The 25,293-nt window shown below is 46.4% G+C and overlaps 1 long non-coding RNA gene across 1 annotated transcript; it reads right to left on the bottom strand.

Moving 5' to 3' along the window:
* Positions 1 to 969: 969 nt before the first annotated feature.
* LOC142869951 (uncharacterized) lies at positions 970 to 18,268 on the bottom strand. Its single transcript, XR_012918473.1, has 3 exons — positions 17,987 to 18,268; positions 15,247 to 15,420; positions 970 to 1,391 (listed from the first exon to the last, which is right to left on the bottom strand). It is a non-coding gene; the product is annotated as an uncharacterized LOC142869951 (long non-coding RNA).
* Positions 18,269 to 25,293: the final 7,025 nt, after the last annotated feature.

The raw sequence follows: 25,293 nt of genomic DNA, 5'->3' as shown, positions 1-25,293 counted from the left end.
CGTCCAAAACCAGTAGCCTAGATAAAACCCCCCAGTTCTGGTACCCCTGGGGGTGCTCTAAAGTGCTAGTTTTCAAACCGTGCCCCGCATCAAAGATGGAGCAGGAAGATATTGCCCACACCCCGGCTCTGACTCTATAAAAAAGTGGCCCGCTATTATTTGGTTCCTATTTGGTGGATTCAGTATAAGATTTTTATAGCAATGCACCTTGATGTTCTAAAAACCACTGCCTAAGAGCATTCACGTGATGTACCTGCAGGACCTTCATCCCTGCCAGTGACAGGCGCGTTGGCTCTGGGCGGGTGAGCTGCTGCAAGGCCTGGCCTCTGTGCTCAGTGGGCCTTCAGAGGAACACAGGACCCCTTCGCTGTGGCCCCAGCCGGGCGCTCTGGCTGCACTTGCTCCCACAGGGGCAGCCAGTGGGTGGCAAGAGCTGTAGAAACAAGGACCAAAATGCAGACCCGGGTGCTCCCTGACAGATCGGCGGGACGGGGCCAGGCAGAAGACGGCCTGTCCTCGCTGGTTCAGCAGCAGCCAGGGCCATTTCGATTAACCCTTCACAGCCACTCCACTTTGGACATGCATGTGCTCTGTTCTTTTTGCTGATTTAATTAACATAATATAATGGAAATAAAATAATTGAAGGGGCTGCCACTTCAGAAAAGATCATCGCGGGGCTGCTTGGGAGGCATTGTTGCACTGTTTCCAGGCAACGCTGAGGAGGCCCAAGAGGGGCTGGCGGTCCCCAAAGCAGCCAGCTGGCTGGGCCTCCCCCCACAACCCCAGCCAAGCCCGCCCAGCCTGGATGTGTGGGCCCACGGGCACACGGTATTCTGCAGGCCCTTCCTTCTGCACAGTTATGTGCCTTTGAGTCCCGAAATGTCACTGCTCAGTTTGGAAAAACTAAGAAAAATCAAAGACAGCAAACAAACACATGAGACATTTAACCATACACATTGCATCCGATAACACTTTTAATAATACATAATTTGTAAGCCCAGGATTGCGCCTTGCTTCCTGGAAGTGATCTTTGGACCAAAAATCAGGATCATATGGAGATTGCTATGAATGGGCCCTCCCAACATCTATTTTCCAGTGAGAGTTTTGGAGCTGGAGGAGATCTGGGTTCTCTCGAAAAGATCTGTTCTCTAATTGCCAAGAGACCTCGGGCTGGTCCCTTTCTTGTCTGTGACTCGGTGTCGTCCGGCCCACCACTGCCAGAGTGCACAACAGGAGAGAGGAGGGCGTGTGGGGGAGACTCGATCAGGCAGCTGTGCCCGGGTTCTGACCTCCTCCGCGTGGAGACCTGGGTCTGCGCAGGGCCCTTCCGCAGCATGGAGCAGGCTGCAGAGGGGAGCGCCTCCTGCCTGGCTGCTGTCAGGGCAGATGATCTGTAAGGGAAAGTTCCCGATGACGAAGGGAGGGGCCACAGGACAAGGGGATGACAAAGGAGAGTGACATTCACTTGGCAACCTGCACAGACACATTCCTGGCCCCACTACACAATCCTGCAAATCCTCTATTACAAATACCTTTAAAAATGATCCAGCCCCAAGGAAAAACCATTGTTCCATGATTTTTCTGGTGGAGGAGTATCTTTATGCCAGTGACACCAAATTATAGGCATGCTGTAAAATAAAGCACCACGGTTTTATCCGATTTTGCCAAGTCACAAAGCAGAAGCAAAAAAGAAAATGATCTTTGCTCATGCAGAGTTTTCCGCATGTTGTTGTTGCTGTTGTTTTTGGTGGCGGTTTTTCTCCCTCAGTGACAGAAATGCAAAGGAATGAGGACTAATTGTTGAAGATTTTGATTGCCCCCGTACCTCGTTAGTGTTCCTACCGTATTGATTCCTATTAATTAATCCAGCGTAATGGAAAAGTCAATTATGCTGTATTAATGCCACTTGCTGTAGAAAAGACTAAATTAATGAATGCAGATGGAGAGCTGATTCATCACGTTGAACATCTGATAATTTCCTCTGCCCACCTCCAAGAATAATTTGGCTTGAGGTATCCAAACATGACCCATCTCCCAAGGGAAAGGAGAAGCCGATTACAGGTTAGAAAGGAGTAAGAATATCAAATTTTCATAAAAAAAAAAAAAAAGAGTAGGAAAGTTGAAAATCAGATACTTCATTGACTTGATACCCTCCCTATCCCATCTGATTCTAAGGAATGAGCCCTGGGGCAGGAGCCAGAAGGCTCGGGCTCTGATTGTCACCCTTACATGATCTCAGGGCTTGCGTCTCCTCCTAAAACTAGGCTGAGATCTAAATAGAGATGTCCATTCATTCTTTCAACAGACACTTCTTGGCCACATGCAAGGAATGAGGTCCAGACATTATCCCTCACTTTCTCATCCATCTCAACCTGCATTTTCTACAGGCACACCCAGTGTGGTGCCTCATGCCTTCCTCTGGCAATTCCTGATCATCTGAGGGTCCCAACCTCTCCCCAGTGTCCCAGCCAGAAACCTACAGGTCATCCTGGGCTCACCCTTCCCTCCCTGCCTGCCTGACCCACCAGCCTGGGGGCGTGAAGTCCGAAGGGGGCTCCCATCTAGATATTTAAATTACAATATTCATTAAATGAAAAAGCAAGTATGAAACAGGAAAAACAAAACTGTCAACAACTCTAAAGAGTTAGCATGTTTAATATGCAAAACCTTTTTCTAAATAAATAAGGAAAATCATCCCATAAAATTGAGCAAAGGAAATGAACTATTTGCAGAAGAAAGACATGAGGTAAATAAATATCTGGAAATGTTTTGACTTCAAAAATCAAGGGAAACCCAATTAATGTAACTAAATATTTTTTTCCTCTCAAAATGACTGCTTTTATCAAATGATTGTTCTCATTGTCCACGAGGGTACAATGAGACGGGCACTATGGTGTCCTGAGGGTAGAGAATATAAAATGCGTGTAGCATTTTGTGGAAGCAATTTAACAACAGGTATCAAAAGCCTTAAAAATGCCCATTACTCTTCATCCGGGAATTTCCCTTCCGGGAATCAATTCTAGGGAAATAATTAGAAATGCAAATCAAAGATGTATGCATAGGGGTTTATTACTGCATTATTTTTAATATTAAAAAATTAAAACAACTTAAGTATCAAAAACTAGAGATGCAGTAAATGCACTTCAATATGTCTAGTTGATGGACTATTATGCAGGCACAGAAATGTTCGCGAAGGATCTTCATGCTGTGTGGAAAATGCTCTCCATGTAATAGTGGATGGAAAAGGAGGCTAGAAAACCAGGTACAGTCAGATCCCACATTCGCTTTCGTTTTTTCCAATTTGTACTTTACATGCATTATTATAGCAGAAAAAACACACTTCAGGGCTTCTCACTGGTACCTGAACTTGTTATCCAAGAGCCTTTGGGATCCACTCCCTGACCCTCTCCAGCCTACGCCCCCTCCACATTTCCCAACCCTCCCACACTGGCCCCATTCTTAGCACCCCCTGCATGCTTTGCTGCTTGACCCCTCCTCTGTCTGGGGGTGCTTTGGCCCCCACTCCACCTCCCCGCCAGCCACTTGCTGCTGACTGACTCCTGAACACCCGCCGGACCTTCAGGACTCAGCTCACATGTGGCCCCCTCTGAAAAGCCTTCCACAGCCAGACTTGGCATTCCACTGTGAGATCCCACTATACTCAGCAGACAAGGGACAGCTGTTGATGGGCTTGCAGCAGGAGAGTGCCATGTCCTGTCCTTTATGAAGTGGGCTCCCCAGCCACCTCTGCAGCAGGGATGAGCTTGGGGTAATCGGACCAGATAGGAAGCTCTCAGAGGCCAGGCAGGACTTCAACCGGAGCTGGGCTGGGCCCTTGGGACCCCCACGTCCTCCTGGATCAGTCTCCAGCCCACCCTGAGGCCTTGCCCAGGCTCCCAGTCTGGATGGAAGCTCCTCTTGCAGCCCAAACTCCCCCAAATATTGTTCCCTTCTCTCCCGGCCCTCCCCAAAGGGGCTCTCACCTACTGGCCCTGCCTGGGGACTCCCCTGGGCCTGAGTTCTACCCCACCCTGACACCCAGTAGTGCTTTTCCTTCTCCCCTCTCCAGACCACAGTGTGGGCAAAGTGCTATTCTTCACCCAGGATGCTGACATTCAGAACGGGAACCCCGTCCCCGCGGCCAGACCACCGCTGGCTCCCCGGCCAGGGGCAGCTGTGTCGGAGAATCAGGGCATTGCAGACACTGGCGCTTGGGCGCCACCTCAGCCTGCAACCTACCGCTCATCGACAGTGACTTCCAAGGACAGCACAGCGCACCCTGGATGCATCCCTCTGTGCCAGGCCCTGGGCTGTGTGCTTGTGCTGCTCTCAGCAAACCCAGAGTTTAGGGACAGTGACAACAAATAAAGGAGACCTGATAGCATGGTGTGCAGTGGCATGTGGTGCCCAGCGCAGGTCTCCTGCTCTTTATTCCAAGAATCCTTAGAGAGAGGAGGCAGGCAGGGCTTCCAGCAGGAAAAACAGAGTGTGTACACCCAGGTAAGAAAACATGATTCTCTTACCCAGGTAAGAAAACATGGTGCCAGGTTCCCCTTGGGAAGCCTGGCGTGGAGTCATAGCACAAAGTCACAGTGGGAGAGCCTGAGGTCCAGCCTCGAATGCACCGCTCAACTACCCCGCCCCACCTGTTTAGGGTTCTCCAGGCTGTGCCGTAAACGCTGGAGCCATCGTTTCGCAGTGACTTTGGTCTTGTAGCACTAGCATGTTGAAGAGGGCTCAGACTTTGGTGAAGACTCGGTAAATGCTTCTAAACGTCTTGCTTCCCCAACGAGAGAGCAAATCGAGGCAACAGCTGTGCCTACGTCTCCTGATAGGTCTGCCAGGACCGAGGACACAGGAGGTGCTCAGGCCGGCCCTGCTGATGGACTCACTCTTGGGGACTGTCTCATCTCTCTCCTCTCACCCCCCGCCAAGCTACCTCTTCCCCAGCTTTGGTTCCACAAGGCAATTTTCAAATTTCAAAGACCCCCGCAGACTCGAGAAGGAAGGTACCCTAGATAACAAGGAGGGAGAGCCTGACTTGTAATCAGGCAGACAGGAATCATTTGTCTGGAAAACTCACTTGGAGATCACGGAAACAGGTGTCTGCCACATTTAAGCCCTGGCAGAAGTCTGGCCCCAGACAGTAGGAACAACTGTGTACCTGCGGCCTGGGAAGTCTACGCCAGGCAAATTCCTACAGGAACCTGCAAACACATGCCTCTCCCTTCCCCGCCTCCCCTGCCCACCTGCTTCCTCTCCTGCCCGGCCCGGGCCCCTCCCTCACCTCTCCGAGGAGTCAGGAATGAGATCGGCACCTCCCGACCGGTGCGTGCCAAGTGACCTGCTTAAACCCACTTGCCCCTGGGACATAATTCCCAAGGAAGTGCATTTTAATTAAACTTCCTGAAAACATGTCTTTTGCTCTATAATAACTCCACTAAAAAGGAATTGCTGTAAAGAAGCCATTCTATCCCACAAACACTGAAAACAGACAACCGGGCCTCCTCCAAGCCAGTCTTGTGGCCTGGGAGAGTCTCCAACCCGCAGCCCCCTCCTCCCTCCCAGACCCCAATGGACCCTCCTGCCTCCGCACCTTTTGTCCAAGGGATTCCTCCCTGCCTGGAATGCTCAGAGAGCCTCCCTTCACTGAATCAAACTCCCTCTGCCCTGTTCCAGAACCTTCCCTGGTTGGCCCCACCCCATGTTGCACCACCTCTTCTCGTAGCTCCGACCACACAGCCGTGTGCCACAAAAACCATCCTGCTTGTCACTGTCTGCTCTCCACACCCAGGTCATAGGTGCCATGAGGGCAAGGAGGAGGCCACCGACTTCCTGGTCTCTCCCAAAGGCCCCTCACCCAGACTTTGTGCAGAGTAGAAACGCCACTCAGTAGATGCTCCCGCACGGCCACCTGGAAACCTCCAGTCACTGACGTACAGCACCTGACAGATAAAGGCTGTTTTACAAGTCACTCAGCTCCCTAGGGAAGGTGTTGTCTGATTATTGCCCAGAAAAAAACTGAGAGGGAGGTATGTCGCTATGGATTGCTTCTCCTAAATTATTTAAAGAAATGTGTCTGACTTTCTAAAACACAAGCCAACAATCCCTTCTCCACAATTCCAAAATCCAAAAACATCTTAAAAAAAAAAAAAAAACAAAAAAACAAAAACAGGAGTGGGGAGGGAAGATATATTTTGTTGGTTTTTAAGTTCATTTGTCAACAAGACTTGACTTGACCTAAATGTACTTTTGCAATTTTGGCAGTAAACTTTAATCTAAACTAAAGTGAGGCTTTATTTTGTGCAGAGTCATCTGTTTTGCTGCAAAGAAATGTTAATGTATTAATCATAAGATACAGCCCTAGATCCCACTGGGGGTGTTATACAGTATATATTATACATATAGTACAGGTACTATATTTCTCTTCTAAATTCCAAAAAAATCTGAATTCTGAAGACATTTGATCCCAATGGTTTCAGATAATGGATTATGGAGATGTACATGTAATGTTCAAAGATTTCCTGTAAATAAAGTATTGGTAGTCTGAATTCTATTTTTCTGATTAAATAAAGTATTGGTAGTATGAATTCTATTTTTCTGATCCATGTATGATAATTTCTAGGGCGTTTATATGTGATTATGTCATTGTTCCCAAATATCTGTTTCTCTCTCCCCCTGTAAGAGATTATATATTCTTTCCACTGCCTTGAGTGTTTTCAATAACTTTCTGAGAGAAAAGAACACCCACTCTCGAATTGACTTCAGGCTCAGCCAAAGCAACGACAGTGGACACACCATATACCACGTCTGAGCTGAGTCTTTAAAAGCTGTTACATGGATCAGCGTTTGGTCTTTTCTCTCTGCTGTGAGAATGGATGTCCCAGATGGAGGATGCACCTTTCACCTGGAACCTGTGGAGAAGATACAATGACTTCACATCACATAAAAAATTAACTCCAAATGAAATAATGGCCTATGCTGTAAGAGCTAAAACCATAAAACTCTTAGAAGGAAACACAGGGGTAAACCTTTATAACCTCGGATTTGGAAGCAGATTCCTAGATATGACACCAAATGCATGAACAACAAAAGAAAAAACAGGCTGGGCACGGTGGCTGATGCCTGTAGTCACATCACTTTGGGAGGCTGAGGTGGGAGGACCACTTGAGCCCAGAAGTTTTAGACCAGCATGGGCAACACAGATCTCATCTCTATAAAAAAAATTTAAAAATTAGCTGAGCATGTGGTGTGTGCCTATTGTCCTAGCTACTTGGAAGCCTGAAGCAGGAGAATCATTTGATGGGGAGTTGGAGGTTTCTGTGAGCTATGATTGTGCCACTGCACTCCAGCTTGGGCGACAGAGCAAGACTCTGTCTCTAAAACATTTTTTTTTAATTTTTTTAAAAACCACAGGTAAATTGGATTTTATCAAACTTAAAAACTCTTATGAATCAAAGGACGTTATTAAGAAAATGAAAAGGCAACTTACAAAATGAGAGAAAATATTTAGAAATCATATATCTGATAAGGGCCTAGAATCCAGAAATATAAAGAACCTTTACTACTAAACAACAAAAAAACAAACAACCCAATTGAAAAATGGGCAAAGGACATAAATTGGCATTTCTCCAAAGAAGATATACAAGCAGCCAACAAGCACACGAAAAAAAATGTTCAACATCACCAATTGTTAGGCAAACGCAAATCAAAACCACAATGAGAGGCCGGGAGTGGTGGCTCACGCCTGTAATCCTAGCTCTCTGGGAGGCCGAGACGGGCGGATTGCTCAAGGTCAGGAGTTCGAAACCAGCCTGAGCAAGAGCGAGACCTCGTCTCTACTATAAATAGAAAGAAATTAATTGGCCAACTAATATATATAGAAAAAATTAGCCGGGCATGGTGGCACATGCCTGTAGTCCCAGCTACTCGGGAGGCTGAGGCAGGAGGATCGCTTGAGCCCAGGAGTTTGAGGTTGCTGTGAGCTAGGCTGACGCCACGGCACTCACTCTAGCCTGGGCAACAAGTGAGACTCTGTCTAAAAAAAAAAAAAAAAAAACAAAACCACAATGAGATACCACTCCACATTCACTAGGATGGCTATAATTTCAAAAACAGAAAATAGCAAGTATTAATGAAGATATGGAGAGACTGGAGCATTGGTACATTGCTGGTGGAATTGTAAACAGCTACATCCACTGTGGAAAATAATTTTGTGGTTTCTCAAAAAATTTAACAGAATTACCATGTGACCCAGCAATTCCGCCTAGTATATACCTGGTCCAAAAATTAAAAACTAGTATTAAAACAAATGCATACACACATATGTTCATAGCAACACTACTCACAATTGTCAAGAGGTAGAAACAGCCCAAATGTTCACCAGTAAATGAACAGATAAACAAATGGTGGTATACGCATACAGTGGAGCATTATTTGGCCACAAACAAGGAATGAAGTACTGATACATGCTACAATGTGAATGAATATATGCTAAGTGAAAGAAACCAGAGATAAAAATGGTCATACAGTATATGATTCTTTTACATGAAATATTCAGAATAAGGAAACCCAGAGTAGATCCCAGGTCAGAGGTTGCCAGGAACAGACAGGGCAGAGGGCAATAGGGACCAACTGTTAATGGATGTGGGGTTTTTCTTCTTGGTGGTGCAAACGTTTTCAAACTAGATAGAGTTGTTGGTTGCACAACATTGTGATATACTAATTGCCCCTGGATTGGTTGTTTTAACATGGTTAATATAATGTTAGACGAATATCATCTCAATTTTAAAAAGGACAGAGATAGGGCCAGGTGAGGTGGCTCATGCCTATAATCCTAGCATTCTAGGAGGCTGAGGAGGGAGGATTGCTTGAGGCCAGGAGTTCAAGACCAGTCTGAGCAAGAGCGAGACCCCATCTCTACAAAAATAGAAAATTTAGCCAGGCGTCGTGGCACACGCCTGTAGTACCAGCTGAGGCAGGAAGATCCCTTGAGCCCAGGAGTTAGAGGTTGCAGTGAGCTACAATGATACCAATGCACCCTAGCCCAAGAGACAGAGTGGTGAGACCCTCTCTCAGAAAACAAAACAAAACAAACAAAAAGAGAGAGAGAGAGAGAAAAGAAAAAGAAGGGAGAAGGGAGAAGGGAGAAGGGAGAAGGGGGAAGGGGGAAGGGAGAAGGAGAAGGAGAAGAAGAAGAAGAAGAAGAAGAAGAAGAAGAAGAAGAAGAAGAAGAAGAAGAAGAAGAAGAAAGGGAGAAAGAGAACCAGTGACCAGTGCTACAAACCTGAAAATTCTCCACTATGGAGCCTCCCAAACTGGTGACTCAGAATGGGTACCGCCGGTGTGGAAAGATATCAGTTTTTTTTTTTTTAGTTCTTGGAGCAGTCAGGAAGGGCCAAAGATGACCAGATCCCTTGGCCAATCCCTCTGGCCTGCATAATCTAGGCCATATCCCCAGGGTCATGTGATATAATCATTGTCCTTTGAGTCAAGATGTGGGAAGGGAGGGGACGCGGTTTTTCATGTCCCCTACACTGAGGTCGGCCCTGGTGCCAGACACTGAGGAGGTCCTGGGCAGAATGCTCGCCACGGAGCCGGCTCTGACATCTGCTGTGGCCAGCAGGGTCCTGGCAACCCGAGAAGACAGAGCAGTGTCCTTGGAAGCCCCCAAGGGTCCCCTGATGGCCTTGATGCTCTGTGTGGTGCTGATGCTAGAGACCCTGTGCCAGGTGGTGACAGTATCCCAAAGGCTGTTAGGGAGATGATGGCTTCTATCATCACAGTGGGGGCTTCTATGCTTCGAATTCCATGTTACTATGCTAGGAGAGACAAAGAGCCGGCCACTGGAGTCTCAGTCCTTCCAGGAGAAAGACATTACATTTTTGAGAGGTTTAGCCACATCGAAAGAGAATTTTGAGAACTTAAATCAACTATTTTAGAAGTCAGACTCGAGAACAAACTACCAAAAATAGCAAATGTGAAAACCATGAACAAAGAGCTGGAAAGCTACAACTCTCTACTTGGTCTTAAAATAGATTCTTAGAGAGAAGCATGAAAAGAAGAAAAATCTAAATGTTTACAAGAGGTTCAGCTGACGGCTGAGATGACAAGCAAATCTCAGTCCTTAGGAGACTCAACCAAGCAAATCCAACAAGTGGCTGCAACCAAAACTTTCTTAAAAAAAAAAAAAACATCAGTTTTGTACAGAAACCAGCTTAGGAGTACTAACAGGAATTCTGGAGAAAAATACCAATCTTCAAAGAAGTGTAAAGCTGCTTTCACAAGAATCTCAAAAATGGAAGAGTGGTAAAATTAATAAAAAGAAAAAAATCTCAGAAAATCCTAACCTGCCTATGGAGCAAGTTCTTAACAGTAAAGAGAAGCACATCAAGCCTCTAAGTGAACACTTGCTAAAGGTCAACTACTGCAGTGCTATTCTTGGGGAAGACAACATGGATGATGAGAACTTGGAATTGCAGATGCGGAAGGCATCTCATGGTGATCTCTTACAAGATAAATCCAGAAGAGTTTTGAAGAAACTAATTTATGTGGTGGAGTGTAAATACTTATTTAGAACTCTCAGAGAAAAACAAACAAACAAATAAACATGAAGTTAACTGAAGAAACTAACATAATCAGTGCACTTAAGGATCATATGAAAGTCTCCAAACCAAGAAATTTTCGCTGCAGTCAGAAAACACCAAGGTAGAAAGAAGGATGCAAAAGTTCCAGCAGAAACATCAAGTCCTGCCTACACCACACTGAGAAAAAGAAGTTCTTATCCCACACCAAGCCTACAGAGGATTTACCCTGTAAGCACAGAGGGGAATCTTTCCAATGCAGATGAAAACATTAGAAATACATCTAAAGAGTTACATACACACCTATAAAATTGAACCCAAAATTATTTCAGAAACATTCAGGAGAAAAACTGAGTGTTATCAACACCTCTTTTTTTCCCAAAAAGAAGAAAAATTGATGATACTGGAATGACAGCTGTGTTAGCTGAGACAAACCTCAATAACACAAGAAAAGGAAACACATACTTCACACAAAAGTTGATTGAGGGAGACTGTAAAGGCTTGGAAAAGTCTCCTCCCATCCTTGATGTTCCCAGTGGGACATTCGGTAGAGGCCTGAGAGAACAACCAGGGAATCCAATGGATGATAAGATTGGTGAGGAAAGAGCTTCAGGCTGTGATGACCAGTTGCCACCCCTGAGGGTCCCTCCGGTCTGGCCAACCCCACCTTGAGTCTCCAGGTTCTCCAGGAGAGGAAGACGGCTTGTTGGGGTGCTGCTCGTACAGTTAGAAACACAATAGCTGCTCTGGACTCGACCACCCCACAGGAGAGAGGAGCAGCCAGGATCTGACCCTTCACATTGACCCCCCAGAGGTCAGATGTTGAAGAAGGGAAGGATCCTAGGAAGAAGGTCCTGAGAAGAGGACATCCTGTGCTTCCCCCTCTTCTGAACGTGAAGACAAAGTTCCTGCAGGGTCCCTTCTACAAAGGATCCTCCCTGGCCCAGCCCTCGTCTTCCCTGGCAACGAGCAACTTCTTAACGAGAACCACTGGATCCAATCCTGTGTCCACACAACATGGAAGCAGAAGTGGCTCAACTTCCGAGTAGATACACCTTCCATCCTGCCTACTTTGAATATTTATAACAACTACAAGACGTTTTTGTCTCTCTCTATAAAAATATTTTTTTATTTTGTTTCTTTTAGTATTATTCCATTATGAGATTATATAATGGCTCAATTGGAAACATGATATAACAGCTATAATTGTTAGTATTATGTGCTACAACTATAGCATATATAATGTGAATCTTATAAGTTAACTGCTTCCATTTTGTTTAATCTGTAGGTAGTGTACTTAGAGTACATTTGTTGTGGTTAACTAAAATACAGTAATCCAGCCACACAGTATATTGTGTGTCCTTACTATTTAACGTGTCCCCTGGAACTTCGACTGTAATGCATGAGAAGTTTCACCAGTGGCAACATTTGAAACTCAAGGTTTATTTCTATATAACAAGAGCTCGATACCTTCTGGCTGTAAGATCAACATTTTTTTACCATTATAAAATTTGGTGGATAAAAAAAGCCAGAAAGCTTTAAAAAAAAAAAAAAAGGCTTATGGAGCAAAGCGGAACTCCAACAAACCTGTTGCCAACGGCCATCAGCAGTGAGCAGTAAGTCTCAGCTGGCCGGAGCCACTGGGACTTGGGAATGTGTGCAAAGTCTCTCTTCCTTTAGTGATTCCACCTGCAATTCCAGAACATGGGGTGGGGTCTCAGAAGGCCAAGCGGGCAGATCCCATATTCTCCACCAAGTGGTGGAGCCAGTTCAGAGCCCACAGCCCTGCTGTGAGCACTGCTCGCTCTGCGTTAGCAGCGCTGCCGGGTCAGCGCGTTCCTCATCTGGGGCCAGCCCCTGGCAGAGCTGTCAGGGACGCCAGCTCGCTGTATCCTCTCACGAGCTCTGGAGCATTGGAAGCCAAGCCCAGAGCGGTTCTGTGGCTCACGAGGGTCCGTGGCTAGAGGGGAGTAGCAGGGTGCGCGTTCTGAGCTGCCTTGGTCCTCAGCTCAAGGCCCCTGCCCTTGTCACACGGCTACCGGCTCGGGAGGAGCCGAGTTGAATGCACCTGGGGGCGACACCAGGCCCGCAGAAGCAGCTGTGAGAGGCTCCGCTCTGCCACCTGGGAAGGACAGCCGTTCCCAGCAAGGGGAGCCCCAAGGGACTCTTAGCAAGCGGAGGGAAGGAAAAGGCAGGAAGGAAAGCAGAGAGCAAAATCCGAATTTAAAAAGACAGCTTAGGCCGGCACGGTGGTGTTACGCAGGGAGTACAGCTAGCGTTACAGCTCTTATTCGTTTGACCAGGGAAAGAAGCAAGCAGCACACAGAAGAGTCGGAGAACAGCTTTTATTCTTCCACAGCAGACTCAGCACACCTAGCTTTACAGCAATCTTGGAGTCTTCCGACCCTTCTGCCCAGTTCTCCTCCTGCTTTTATACCCTTGGTAGGGCTCAAAAAGCGTCCAATCAACTACAGGCTTTGACATCCAATCAACAAAAAGCTTTAACATCCAATGAATACAGTGGGATTCAAAAATCGCCCAATCAGGATCATGCAAGCAGTGTTGCCGGAAACAGTGCACCAGGCCTGGGGGTATTCCGGCATGCAGGGTCCCAGGTGCATGTAGGGCCCTGGAGGCTCTCTGGCACAGGGCCCGGCCCCAGCAGGGTGCCCTCCAACTGGCCTGCGGAGATGGGAGCTACAGGGAGGTGGCAAGCAGTCGCGTCCCGATGCCCAACATTTTCCGCATCGGGTGGCTCACGCCTGTAATCCCAGCACTCTGGGAGGCCGAGGCGGGCGGATTGCTCGAAGTCAGGAGTTCAAAACCAGCCTGAGCAAGAGTGAGACCCCATCTCTACTATAAATAGAAAAAAATTAATTGGCTGACCAATATAGAGAGAAAAAATTAGCCAGGCATGGTGGCGCATGCCTGTAGTCCCAGCTACTCGGGAGGCTGAGGCAGGAGGATCACTTGAGCCCAGGAGTTGGAGGTTGCTGTGAGCTAGGCTGACACCATGGCACTCACTCTAGCCTGGGCAACAAAGTGAGATTCTGTCTCAATAAATAAATAAATAAACAAACAAATAAAAAGACAGCTTAAAACTAGATATAAAAAGCTGGTCTTATTTCAGCACACATGAGGTACTGAATAGACGAGAGAAAGATTTACCAAGTGATCACTCAGGTTTCTATCACATTTCTTATTTTAACACCTGCCATGGGCTTATTTGTAAGATAGTATGAGAATTTAAAATCATTAATGACTGTATGTAAATGAAAATAATTTTGAATTTTCATTGGGCTAACTTTCATACAAGAATTGGGCTCTGTGGATACTACTAGTTTTTTAGTTACTGATTTTCACAAAGAAAAAAATAGAAAAACAATAAGTATGATACCTTGCGTTTGAAAAATACACTTACAGTTTGAAAACCAATTTAGCACTCATCATTCTACCTGATTTTTCTCTGAAGAGGCAGGACCAAGCACTATTCATTCACACATGTATTTGCAAAGCACCTACTGTATGCCACACACTATGGAGATGTAGAGAACACATTGTTTAAACCACTAAGACATTATCCAAGCAACAGAGTGCCCAATACATAGGACAGAACTGAAGCTCTGAGAAGGGAAGCATTCTTGCAAAAAACGTCAGGAATTTGTTGGCAGACTCGAACCCAGATCTCCTGCCTTGGGTCTAAAGCTCTTTCATCTCTTTGTACACATTTCCTAAATGAATGCTGAGCCTACAAGGTAGTGATTCAGAGGTAGATTGGGACAATGAATGTTTAAAAAGCAAGTCGTGTTCTCAGGAACTGAGCAAATTCAATCTCTTCCTCCTTCTCGGATCACACCTTTATTACCCACAAGAAATGAGTTCTTTTGAGGAAGTTGCAAACGGCTCCAGGGAAGCAGAGAAAAAAGAGAGAGAAGGGAGGTAAAAAAAGAAGGAAAGGAAAAAGAAAGAGAAGGAAATACATAAGAAAAAAAAAAGAAGGAAGAAGGGAGGGATGGAAGGAAGGAAAGGAAAGGAGGGAGGAAGGAATTTCTATTTCTATTAATAGAGATGAAGTTTACATAGTCCAAACACATGCAAATCCAAACTCTGTATGTGCCCCACGTGTTTGGGCTGTGGGCAGATAATTGGCAGCCCAAGCTTTCGTGGTTTCTCTTCTCGAATGCAGGGCGAGTTTATTGGGTTAAAATGGGCTTTGTTTGGGTCTGCGCCGCCCCGTCCCGGGAGCCCCACCTGGGCACCAGCGCGGCCAGGAAGAGGGGCTTGTCGAGTTCCCCCGTCACGCATTGTTGCTGCGCAGTGAACTGCAGTCTCAGAGGGGAAGGGAAAAAGTAATTCCTCATTTTCATCCTGACCAGGGTCCCCCTTCTCTTTGGCGGCCCCCAGCGCAGTAATCCGCATTCCCGGCGCCCACCCGGCTCCTCTCGGAGTGCTCCCGGCTCCTGTCATTGTCTTCCTATCTGGGCCACTTCTTCCAATAGTGCTCCTTGAGAGCGCTTTCCCCGACAAAAGAGGACCAGCTCCATAATGACCAACTTGGCCCCTTTCTTCTCTCTCTCTCCCTCTCTCTCACTTTTTTTTTTTTTAAGCTTTCCGACAGAGCCGGGCTATTTAATCTTCTTGAGGCGTTCAAGATGTCACTTACCTCTGATGGTGGAGACAAAGGGGAAATACTTCCAGCCTGAATGCCTGGGCAGTGCTGAATGCCTCTGGCTGCTTTGAAGAGGGTTCTTGGAAGTCTCTGTTTCAGCCTCGGTGGCCCCAGTGCAGGTCTTTTTGTGCAATCCTATGCATGCCTCCAGGCCAGCCTCACCAGAGCCTGCTTTAGCATAAAGGACAGTGAATGGCTTTGTCATCAGACAGAACCCGGTTCAAATCCCAGCCTGAGCTCGGGCAAGGCAGTCATTTAATTGTCCCAGGCCTCAGTTTCCCCGACTGTGAAATACAAGTGGGAATGGTTCCCACACGAGTATGTTGCAAGACTTGAATGAATATTAAAGGGGCACACCTTCTGCTTCATATCCCCAAAGTATATAAGTGTATAATTAATGGATGGATGATATAATTTCCTGGCAACTGGTGAGCCAGCATGTGGAATTCTGACATTCCTTTCTGATGGAAAGGAGTTAAGAGAAGTTTCATTAATTAATGAATTGGTACAGAAGGACCCAAAGACTCACAACCTTGTCACCTTTGACCTCTCTCCCCTCACATCCAACCCTCACTCTAGAATAGTTTATTGCTCCCTATTGCCTACAGGGCAAAAGGCAAACTTGGCCTCTTAGCTTCTAGACTCTTGATGACTTGCCAACTTTTCCGGCCTCAACTCCTACCTTTCCCTTCCAGGAACCCCAGGCTCCAGCTGAAGCATCCTATGTGGCCTGGCTTCCTGCCCTGCTGGTGGTCTCTTCAGCCTGGAATCGTGCCCTTCCCCTTCAGAGCAGCCTCTCAAATCCCACCATCCTTCCAGGTCCCGTTCAAACGCTTCATCCTCCTTGCGCCATGCCCCTCCCACCAGCGCATGGCTCGCATCAGCTCAGCAAGCACTTGATCAAGCTTCTCCTCTGAGCCCAGAAACTACAGCCTCCAAGGAGAGTGAGCCACAGCCCTGCCTTGAAAAGCTGCAAACAGTCTGTCGAGCACCAGCCTCTTCCTGCCCCTCAGCCCAGCCTGTACCTGCAAAGGCAAGTTGTGCCATCTGCATGTGCACCGCCCTCATCATCCACTTAGCGCAAACTCAAGCTCTAAGCTATGGAATGAATGAACATGGCAATGCCTATGTACTGAGCGCCCATCATTTGACAAGTGCCAAGCCAGTCAAGCCACATACTTTTGTGAGAATTATGCCCTATCCCCACTTTACAACTGACAAAACTGAGGTACAGGCCGGGCGCGGTGGCTCACGCCTGTAATCTTAGCACTCTAGGAGGACAAGGTGGGCAGATCCCTTGAGGTTAGGAGTTCGAAACCAGCCTGAGCAAGAGTGAGACCCCCGTCTCTACTATAAATAAAAAAAAGAAATTAATTGGCCAACTAATATATATAGAAAAAATTAGCCGGGCATGGTGGTGCATGCCTGTAGTCCCAGCTACTCGGGAGGCTGAGGCAGCAGGATTGCTTGAGCCCAGGAGTTTGAGGTTGCTGTGAGCTAGGCTGACGCCAGGGCGCTCACTCTAGCCTGGGCAACAAAGCGAGACTCTGTCTCAAAAAAAAAAAAAAAAACAAACACTGAGGTACAGGCAGATTATTAGCTGACTGGACCAAGACCATGCAGCTAACATCTCATGCAGTTTCCACTTACAGAGAAATGCCCCATCTCATCCAAGAACGAATTTGGAGAATTTGGTCTTTCACTGAGGTTATGGAGTAAGGTTTTTTTAGAGAACTCACATTGAAGAGGAATATTTGGCCCATCAGAGACCAGTACCACACAAAGAAAATGACCTGGGGACAATCCCATGATCGCAGCCACCGCACCCCTGCGCGAACCTGGGTGGCGCGGGCGCTCCCGCCGCGCGCAGGAAACACACGCTCCGCACCTTCTCGGAGGCCCCGCGCGCGGCCAGGGCGAGCGGAGCCTTCCCCAAGCCGTGTACAACTTTTCATTTCCCATATCAATCATGGGAACAAGTTGAAGTTCAGATAATGGCAGCTTGGTTTCCCCTAATTGTTCGGGATTTAGGCTGACTGTTTGCACTGCAGACTGCGGCCACTGGGTTCCCGGCGGGGGGCTGTGGCCGGCTCTTTCTCTAACAAACCCGTGTTCATGCGTCCATTCAGATCCATCACCCTGAGATAAACTGTGAATATTGCCCTTTGTCGCCACTGCATTCTTCCCGGCATTGTGGGGGCACTATTTACGGATTTAAAGGTTCATTTGCACAATTCTTTTGTCAGCGGCCCGGGCGCAGAATGGCGAAGTGAGGGCCGCCTCTGCTTTCTGGGTTACTGCCCCGGAGCTCTCCCTGAGCAGAACGGACATGCCTGCCCCGGACTTAGCATGAAGAATGTCAACGCGAAAATTACATTTTTTAAATGACCTGTCTGCTTCCGCGGCCGGCGAGGTCACCGGTTCACAGAGGGCGGGATTTCCGGGTTGCCCCTCCGCCCCCGCGGCAGGTTTGCAGACACGCAGCCTTCGGAGAGCAGCCCGGGTACCGCGGGGCACAGTCACGCCAAGCGGCACCGCGACCTCGCGCTGTCATGAGCGCGCCGCGTTGCAAGCGCCGCGCAGAGGGCTCTGTATGCATCGCCCTACTGACGCCTCGAGCCCCTAGGTGGGCGCTTTTTAGTCCCATTTTACAGAAGAGGAAACTGAGGCTCTAAGAATTTAAGAAATTGTTTCAGGCCACACAGCAAGAAAATGGCAAGGCTGAAGTACTCACCCCCACGGCTTGCTTACTCCAAAGCCTGGGGCTCGGCTTCTGAACGGAGGGGCATCTGTGTCGGAAACAGTGCAGCTCGGAGAGGCATGTGCCCATGCATCAGAGAACGTAAATGTGCTGCTGGAATCCCGTGGCCCTGGGCAGCCCTCTGACAGCCTCCTGCCCCTTTTGTGGTGACTCTTTTAATTGCAGGCCAGATCCACTTCCCTCTAGATTGCATGCGCCCCGAGGGGAGGTGTTCCTCTTTCCTGTCTGTCTCTCCAGCGCCAACCTCATCCTGGCAATTACACACATAATAAACATTCTGGGAAGAACGAATCAACGGCTGACTTTTGCGCAATGCGGGAGATACATCGCTTGGAAATCTTACTGAGAAAAATAATTATTCTGCACGAGACGACAGTCCTGCAGCCCTGCTTGGAAGAGAGGAGAATGAACCAGAGGATGATTCTGTGGGCTCGCTTGCTGGGGGTGGAAAGGAAAAACAAGCAAACAAACAAAAGCCCTCAGCCAGAGAGCCCCACAGACTGCTAATCTGTTTTATAGGAAAGATCTGCTTTAATCTCTTCTGTGAAATTATCCCAAACTCTCTGGCAGTGAGAATGCAGCCAAATGCCTACACCTTCAGGAGTGTATGCTTTAGCACAGTGGATGGAAGAGAAGAAAGGGGAAAAAAATTAAAATGAAGGTGAGGGAGTTTACAGTGGTGAGGAAGAAGAGAAAGATAAAAAAAAAGACAGGGACACAGAAACTATATATTTAGCGTTGCTATAACCAATTGCTACATCTTCCAATAGTCCCAGTGAATCTGAAAATGAATAATCCCAGATTTGCATCATCTGGTAATGAATTTGCTAGTAGCCAAATATAAAGGACTATTTAGAATATCATTATTACTCTCATACAGAGGTTAAAAATATATATTGTATGGGAGAATTTTTCCACTCCCTTCCTAATAGTAGCATAACTGCAAACTAGCATGACAAAGCAACTAAAAGAGTGACCTTTGACTAGATTTCAATCTTGTGCATAACTGCAAAATAGCATGACTCAGCAACTATAGAGTAACACGTGACTAGACCTTGGTCTTATGCAGACTTTGTAACCATTTGCTTCTGTAACATATAAAAGCCACCATGCTTAGATCCCATTTTGCTCAGAATTTGGAGGTGAGATCCCTCTAAGCCTGCTGGCACAATAAAAGCCTGTTTTGCGGTACTCTCCTGTGGCTCTCCATTTGTTGCCTGGTCTGGTTTGCTGTAACAATATTATATTACTCTTGAAGGACAGTTTTAATTTGCATTGTAGATAGTTGTTTGGTCCATGCTCTGGGCTAAAATATAGCATGTGCTTCACCAACTGATAGCATGACCAGTGTTTATAATATACAGAAAAAGTTTAATAGATATCATGCCCTTTGTTCCTGTAATTCAACCTCTAAGAATGTGCCTAACCTAAAATACATACATGGTATCATGCAAAAGGATATTCATTGGAGTGTTTTTATAAGCAAATATACATCTACACACACAAATTGAAAGTAGATCACATAAACCATTAATACGGAAATGGTTTCATCAATATATTAGTGTTACGATATCAATGAAAAAACTTAGTGTTTGCTGTTTCTTTATACTTCCCTATTATCTATAGATTTTATATATTACTTTTATTGGTTTATTCAACACACTCTTTGGGTTTTTTTTTAAATGTAGCTGTGCTCGTAATAACACATTTTTAATGACCACCTATGATGTGCAAAGCACTGTACTCATAATTAAAGACACAGAGGTGGAAAGGGCAGACATAGCCCTGCCCTGGTGGAGCTCACAGTCTGTGGGGGTGGGAGGGGAGAATACAGACATCATGGTAATTACAGAATCAATTACTCACAGCAGTGGTAGGGGGCATTGCCAAGTGGGAGGTTGGGGGCTCAGGCAATACGTAACAGAGAGATCTAATGTATAATTGGTTATGGGGGATGGATTTAAGAAGAGTTCAGGGCCGGGCGCGGTGGCTCGAGTGGTGGCTCACACGTTGTAATCCTAGCGCTCTGGGAGGCCAAGGCGAGTGGATCGCTCAAGGTCAGGAGTTCGAAACCAGCCTGAGCAAGAGCAAGACCCCATCTCTACTAAAAATAAAAAGAAATGAACTGACCAACTAAATATATATATACACAAAAAATTAGCCGGGCATGGTGGCTCATGCCTATAGTCTCAGCTACTTGGGAGGCTGAGGCAGGAGGATCACTTGAGCCCAGGAGTTTGAGGTTGCTGTGAGCTAGGTTGATGCCATGGCACTCTAGTCCAGGCAACAGGGTGAGACTCTGACTCAAAAGAAAAAAAAGAAGAGTTCAGGGAAGATTTCCCTGTGTAGGTGATGTTTGCGCTGTGCTTCGAACAATGAATAGGAATTACCTAGATAAAAGGGGGCAGGAGGTCACTCTGGTGGTATTTAATAACGTGGCTTCTTCTGCATTCCTCCTACCAACCCCCACAAGGCTGGAGAAGCCAGGCGGTTGGGTTTTGTGTGTGGCAATAGGGTGAGAGAAGAGGGATTCACCTTATCCCTGGGTCCAAGAGTGGATCTGGTTATTTTTAACCCAATCAGGGTAACTTCACCCTCTTTGCACCAGCCATCCCTTGAGATAATTAGGGCCCAACAAATCAATACATAGCACTCCCTCAGCCAAGATATTAGCTGACATGAGTTCGTACAGGAGAGTTGGGCATTCCCTACTCCAATATGACTGGTATAAGAAGAAGAAAATTTGTATGCAGTGACACACCAAGAAAACAGCCATGTGAAGACAGAAGCAGAGATTGGAGTTACACTTCCATAAACCAAGGAAAGCCTGGGGCCACCAAAAGCTAGAAGAAGCAAGGAAACCCCTTCCTTAGAGGGTTAGCCAGAACAAAGACCTTGATTTTGGACTTCTAATCTTTAGAACTACGAGGGGATAAATTTCTGTTGTTTTAAACCACCCAGTTGTTGAAGCCTTGTTACGGAAGCCCTAGGAAACGAACACACCTAGAAATAAAAATTTAGGGATAAATTTTACCTCTGGCTGGTTTGACTCGTCTAGGTAACCCAGATAATCCATGTGAAATAAGTGAACAAGTCAGAGAAAAGAGAAACAAAGAAGAAAGGACCCAGTATCCAATGTGCTCAAGAAGAGTCATTGCTGAACAATATTTCTAGGTTGAGAGATGGGAGAATCACAAAGAATTAACACGGTCTTCTATAGGAAGGGAACTCATTAGCGCCAGCTCACTGGAGTTTGTGCCCAGAAAATCTTCACCATCTTTGGTCAAATCCCAGAACTCTATGCATATTGTCCCATGTTTGATACTATCTTCCCTTCCCACTCCCTTGTCAACTTGCACCAGCTTGGTCCCAACCTCCACCATGCCTCCAACACCCACATCATTAGTCCAAAGCATATTTTTAGTCATTTTTTTTTACTTGACATTTTAGCAGCTTTCAACATCATTCACCTCTGTACATTCTTCTCTGGTCTCCTCAAACCTGGCTCTTAGACGCTAAGTTCCTCAAGCCCTGATCCCTGGGCCTCAGCTCATCTTCCTACTAGGCTATCTCATCCCACCCCTGACTCCAGATACACTCTAGACATGATGACTCTCCAAATTTCAAGACCCCTATGTTCAGTCACCCATGTGATGTGTCCACTGGGATAGCAGAAAAGCTCCCCAAACTCAATATATCCAACACAGAACTCGGCACTGTGCTCCTTAACCCTGGTCTTCCCTGGGGGTTTCCTACTTCCTGAACATCCTCATCATCCACTTAAATTTCAAAGCCCTAAACGTCAAGGTTATCTTCAGTACCTGCCTTTACTTCCTCCTCTCTACCTTCCCCATCCAATCAGTCACTAACTCCTATTATCTTGATCTCTTTCTTATCTCTGGAATGTCTCCTTATCTGCAACTTCCCTGCCATTACATTCCTTCAAGTTACTTTTGCCAATCTCCTGCTCTCCCACCTCCAAATCCATTTTGTTCATAATCAGCCAGAGTGGTCTTGTAAGCACTGTATTCCGTGGCACTGGGGGTTTCCACATATCATTCTGCGGGAACACATCAACCCATAACACTAAGTATGAGTTTCCACCGTAGGATTTCCAAGCTGGTGACATAACCATAGAGCTGGGAACCCACGTAATCATCTGCACCCTTATCCAGAGCCACTTTTGGTGCACTTGAGAAGGATTTTAGTTCAAGCTGGGCTGTCAAAAGAGAAGGCAGCATTTATTGCAGTGGCTTATTAAAGTTACATTTTCCCTTTGTGCACATTCTCTCCATTGATGAGTTCTAACTGATCCATGCTACTAGGGAAGAAAGATGCCAGAAGCCTGGCTGTCACTTACACCATAAATGATGCTCCACGGTGCAGTGGAAGAGCCACAGCCTTGGGGTGCCCCTCAACTCAGTGTGCCGTCCTATTGGTCTGTTAAGAACTGCAAATTCTTATGCAGACTAGTAAGCTTCTCTGAGCCTCAGTTTGCCCCTCTGCGCCCAGTGAGCTAACGCTACCCAGCATTGCTAGAAGATTAAAAGTAAGGAAGGTGAGAGAGACCTCACTATGGTTAACTGTCAATAAACATGTCTTCTCTTTGCTTCTCTCTTTGTCCATGCTTCATTGAGTCACAGATATTTCTTGAACACCCGACTCACACCAGTCTCTGTTTTAGGCACTGGGGACAACAAAGTGAATAAAATCAACCATTTTCTTGCTTTCTCGGAGCTTACATTCTTGTAGGGACAAGACAGACGATGAGGAAGGTTTTTTTCAAGTAGGGATGTGTGCTGGGTAGAAGGAAAAGACAGGCTAGTCTGATAAGAGTGGCTGGGACAAGATGACATGAGTGGGTACCTCGGATAGCAAGCATGGTCAGGGAAGGCCACTCTGAGGAGACCACACAGAGCTGAAGGATCAGGAGGACCCAGCATTGCAGAGATCTAGGGACAGATCACATAAGGCCGGGGCAGGTTCTGGGGCAGGAATGGGATGGGTGTGCCCCGCAACAGCCAACAGGCCAGCGGCCAGAGTGCAGTAGACAGGGGTCAAGAGGTGGAAGGGGACGATGGTGACATGGGCAGAAGTTGGGTCATGCAGGACACTGCAGGCCACAGTAAGGGTTGGGTTTTCTTCTAAAGGTAATGGGAAGCCAGTGTCAGGTTTTAAGCTGGGGTGTTACACAAAAGATCACTCTGGCTACTGTGTGGACAGTGGCTGTCTGGAGTAAGGGAGAAAGCAGATGGACTCTACAGGAAGCTGCCCAGTTGCCCGGGGTCTTGGTCCGTTCAGGCTGCTGTAACAAAATGCCATAGACAGGGTGGCTTATAAACAACAGAAATCTATTTCTCACTGTTCTAGAGGCTGAGAAGTCCAAGATCAAGACACTAGTAAGTCCAGTGTGTGATAAGGGCCTATTCACTGGTTCATAGATGGGAACTTCTCACTGTGCCCCACATGGAGGAAGGGGCCTCTTTTCTAAGGGCACTAATCCCACTCATGAGGACTCCATCCTTATGTCCTAATCACCTCCCCATCCACCCCACCTCCTAATTCCATCACCTTGGGGCTTAGAATTTCAACATCTGAATGTTTTTTGGGGGGGGGGCATACATAGTCAGACCATAGCACTTGGGAAAGAGACAGTGGAAGCTCAGACCAACTGGATGCCCTGAGAAGTGGATGTACATGAAGCTACTTTGGAGGCAGATTTGGGGAGAAGTTATGAATTCAAGTTACAGTGCTGGAGACATTATCATCATAGTAAGAAAACAGCTAAAATGTACACGTTTTCACATGCCTTATTTCAGATAATTCACATAATTCAGATAATTCACATCAGTGAATTCTGGATGTCATCTATCTTGATAAAATATACGACATTACATATTCATGATGTCGCCTGTGGGTCCTGCTGTTGCTATACAGTCATTCCTTTTTATTTTCTACATTTCCGCAACATGCCACTAGTGCTCATTTATCAACACTAACTAGCAGTAAGTTATCTCTGTGAAAAAAAAAAGAGGTGCCTTAACATTCACTGACTGATCTTTTTGACTTTGTACTGGTGTTGTGCATTAAGATTCACTGTTATAAAACAAACAGGGACATGGGATGTCCAAAGCATCTATAAATGTCTTATGAAAGTAAGATGTGGTTCATTGATCATGGTTGAAAAGTCTTAAGTCAACCTCTTTAATCTTTTCACCGAGGAAGGGATGCATTTTTAGACCGAAGGACTTGACACAACTGTTGGAATGAGCTTTTGACCAGGAACCAGAAAGTCCTGGTAGCTCTACTACTGACTGTGTGTCCTTAGGCAAGTTGCTTTACCTCTCTGATCCTTGCTTCACCCATTCAGTAATAATAGTGTTTTGTCTGTGCACCACACAGCTTTGTTATAAAGATCAAGTGAGCTTTCAAGTTTGCAAGCACTTTAAAAACAGTGACAGGCCAAGTTAAAGCGAGTGATTGTTTGCTCTGGAGTCCTTGGAGTCACTATCTGACAGCCCTTGCTCTGGGCCATTACTTCACACTAAGCCCAGGCTTCGCGTTCAAGGGCAGCACCAGGTGACTTCCTGCCCACAACCTCTCGGGAAACGATGCCCCACTGACCAGGCAAGCTCCCTGGACCCTCCCAAGTCTAGGAGGCAACCTGCAAAGGCACCCAGCTTCCTTCACTGCAGCCCACGTTCAAGGTTTTGTGATTAAAAAGTTTGGAGACCAAGCGAGTGTGAAAAGTTAGCACCTTAATTGTTGAAAACTCTCAAAGATTCCAAACTTGTAAATCATGAAAGGCCGCTGTTTAGCAGGCTGGAATGCTTTTGAAAAAGGCCAGCGATCAGAGATTGGCCTCGTTAATAACCACAGTAAAACTAGCTCTTGAAGCTTAAAGACGCAGCTAATTAGGGCAGAAAAATTCAACCTCAAATTAAGAGAGAGAGAAAGAGAGAGAGAGTTTCTGAAGTGTAAAAGCTTTTCTCCCTGAGAAGTATGTCTAAGTGTATGTTGGACATGTTCCAAGACCCACTGTAAGACAAAGCCAGGACTGCAAAAATGCCAGGGCGGGGTTAATCAACTCCCAGAGCGTCCGTGTGCCCATCTGTCCCGTAAAAAGGAATCACCAACTTCCTTACCTACAAGATTGTCTAATCCTAAACTTTCAAAAGACTGAAATTCTTTGAGAATGTGTTTAAAATACTTCCCTGGTTGGTTTTTGTGTTAAGTAGTAACATATGCATGTGGCCCGGCACAGTTGGTGTTTGAGAATT

The sequence above is a fragment of the Microcebus murinus genome, chromosome 3 (assembly GCF_040939455.1).
Source record: "Microcebus murinus isolate Inina chromosome 3, M.murinus_Inina_mat1.0, whole genome shotgun sequence".
Lineage (NCBI taxonomy): Eukaryota > Metazoa > Chordata > Mammalia > Primates > Cheirogaleidae > Microcebus > Microcebus murinus.
Note: the sequence above shows the minus strand (reverse complement) of the source record. Positions and strands in the feature narration are given on the sequence as shown.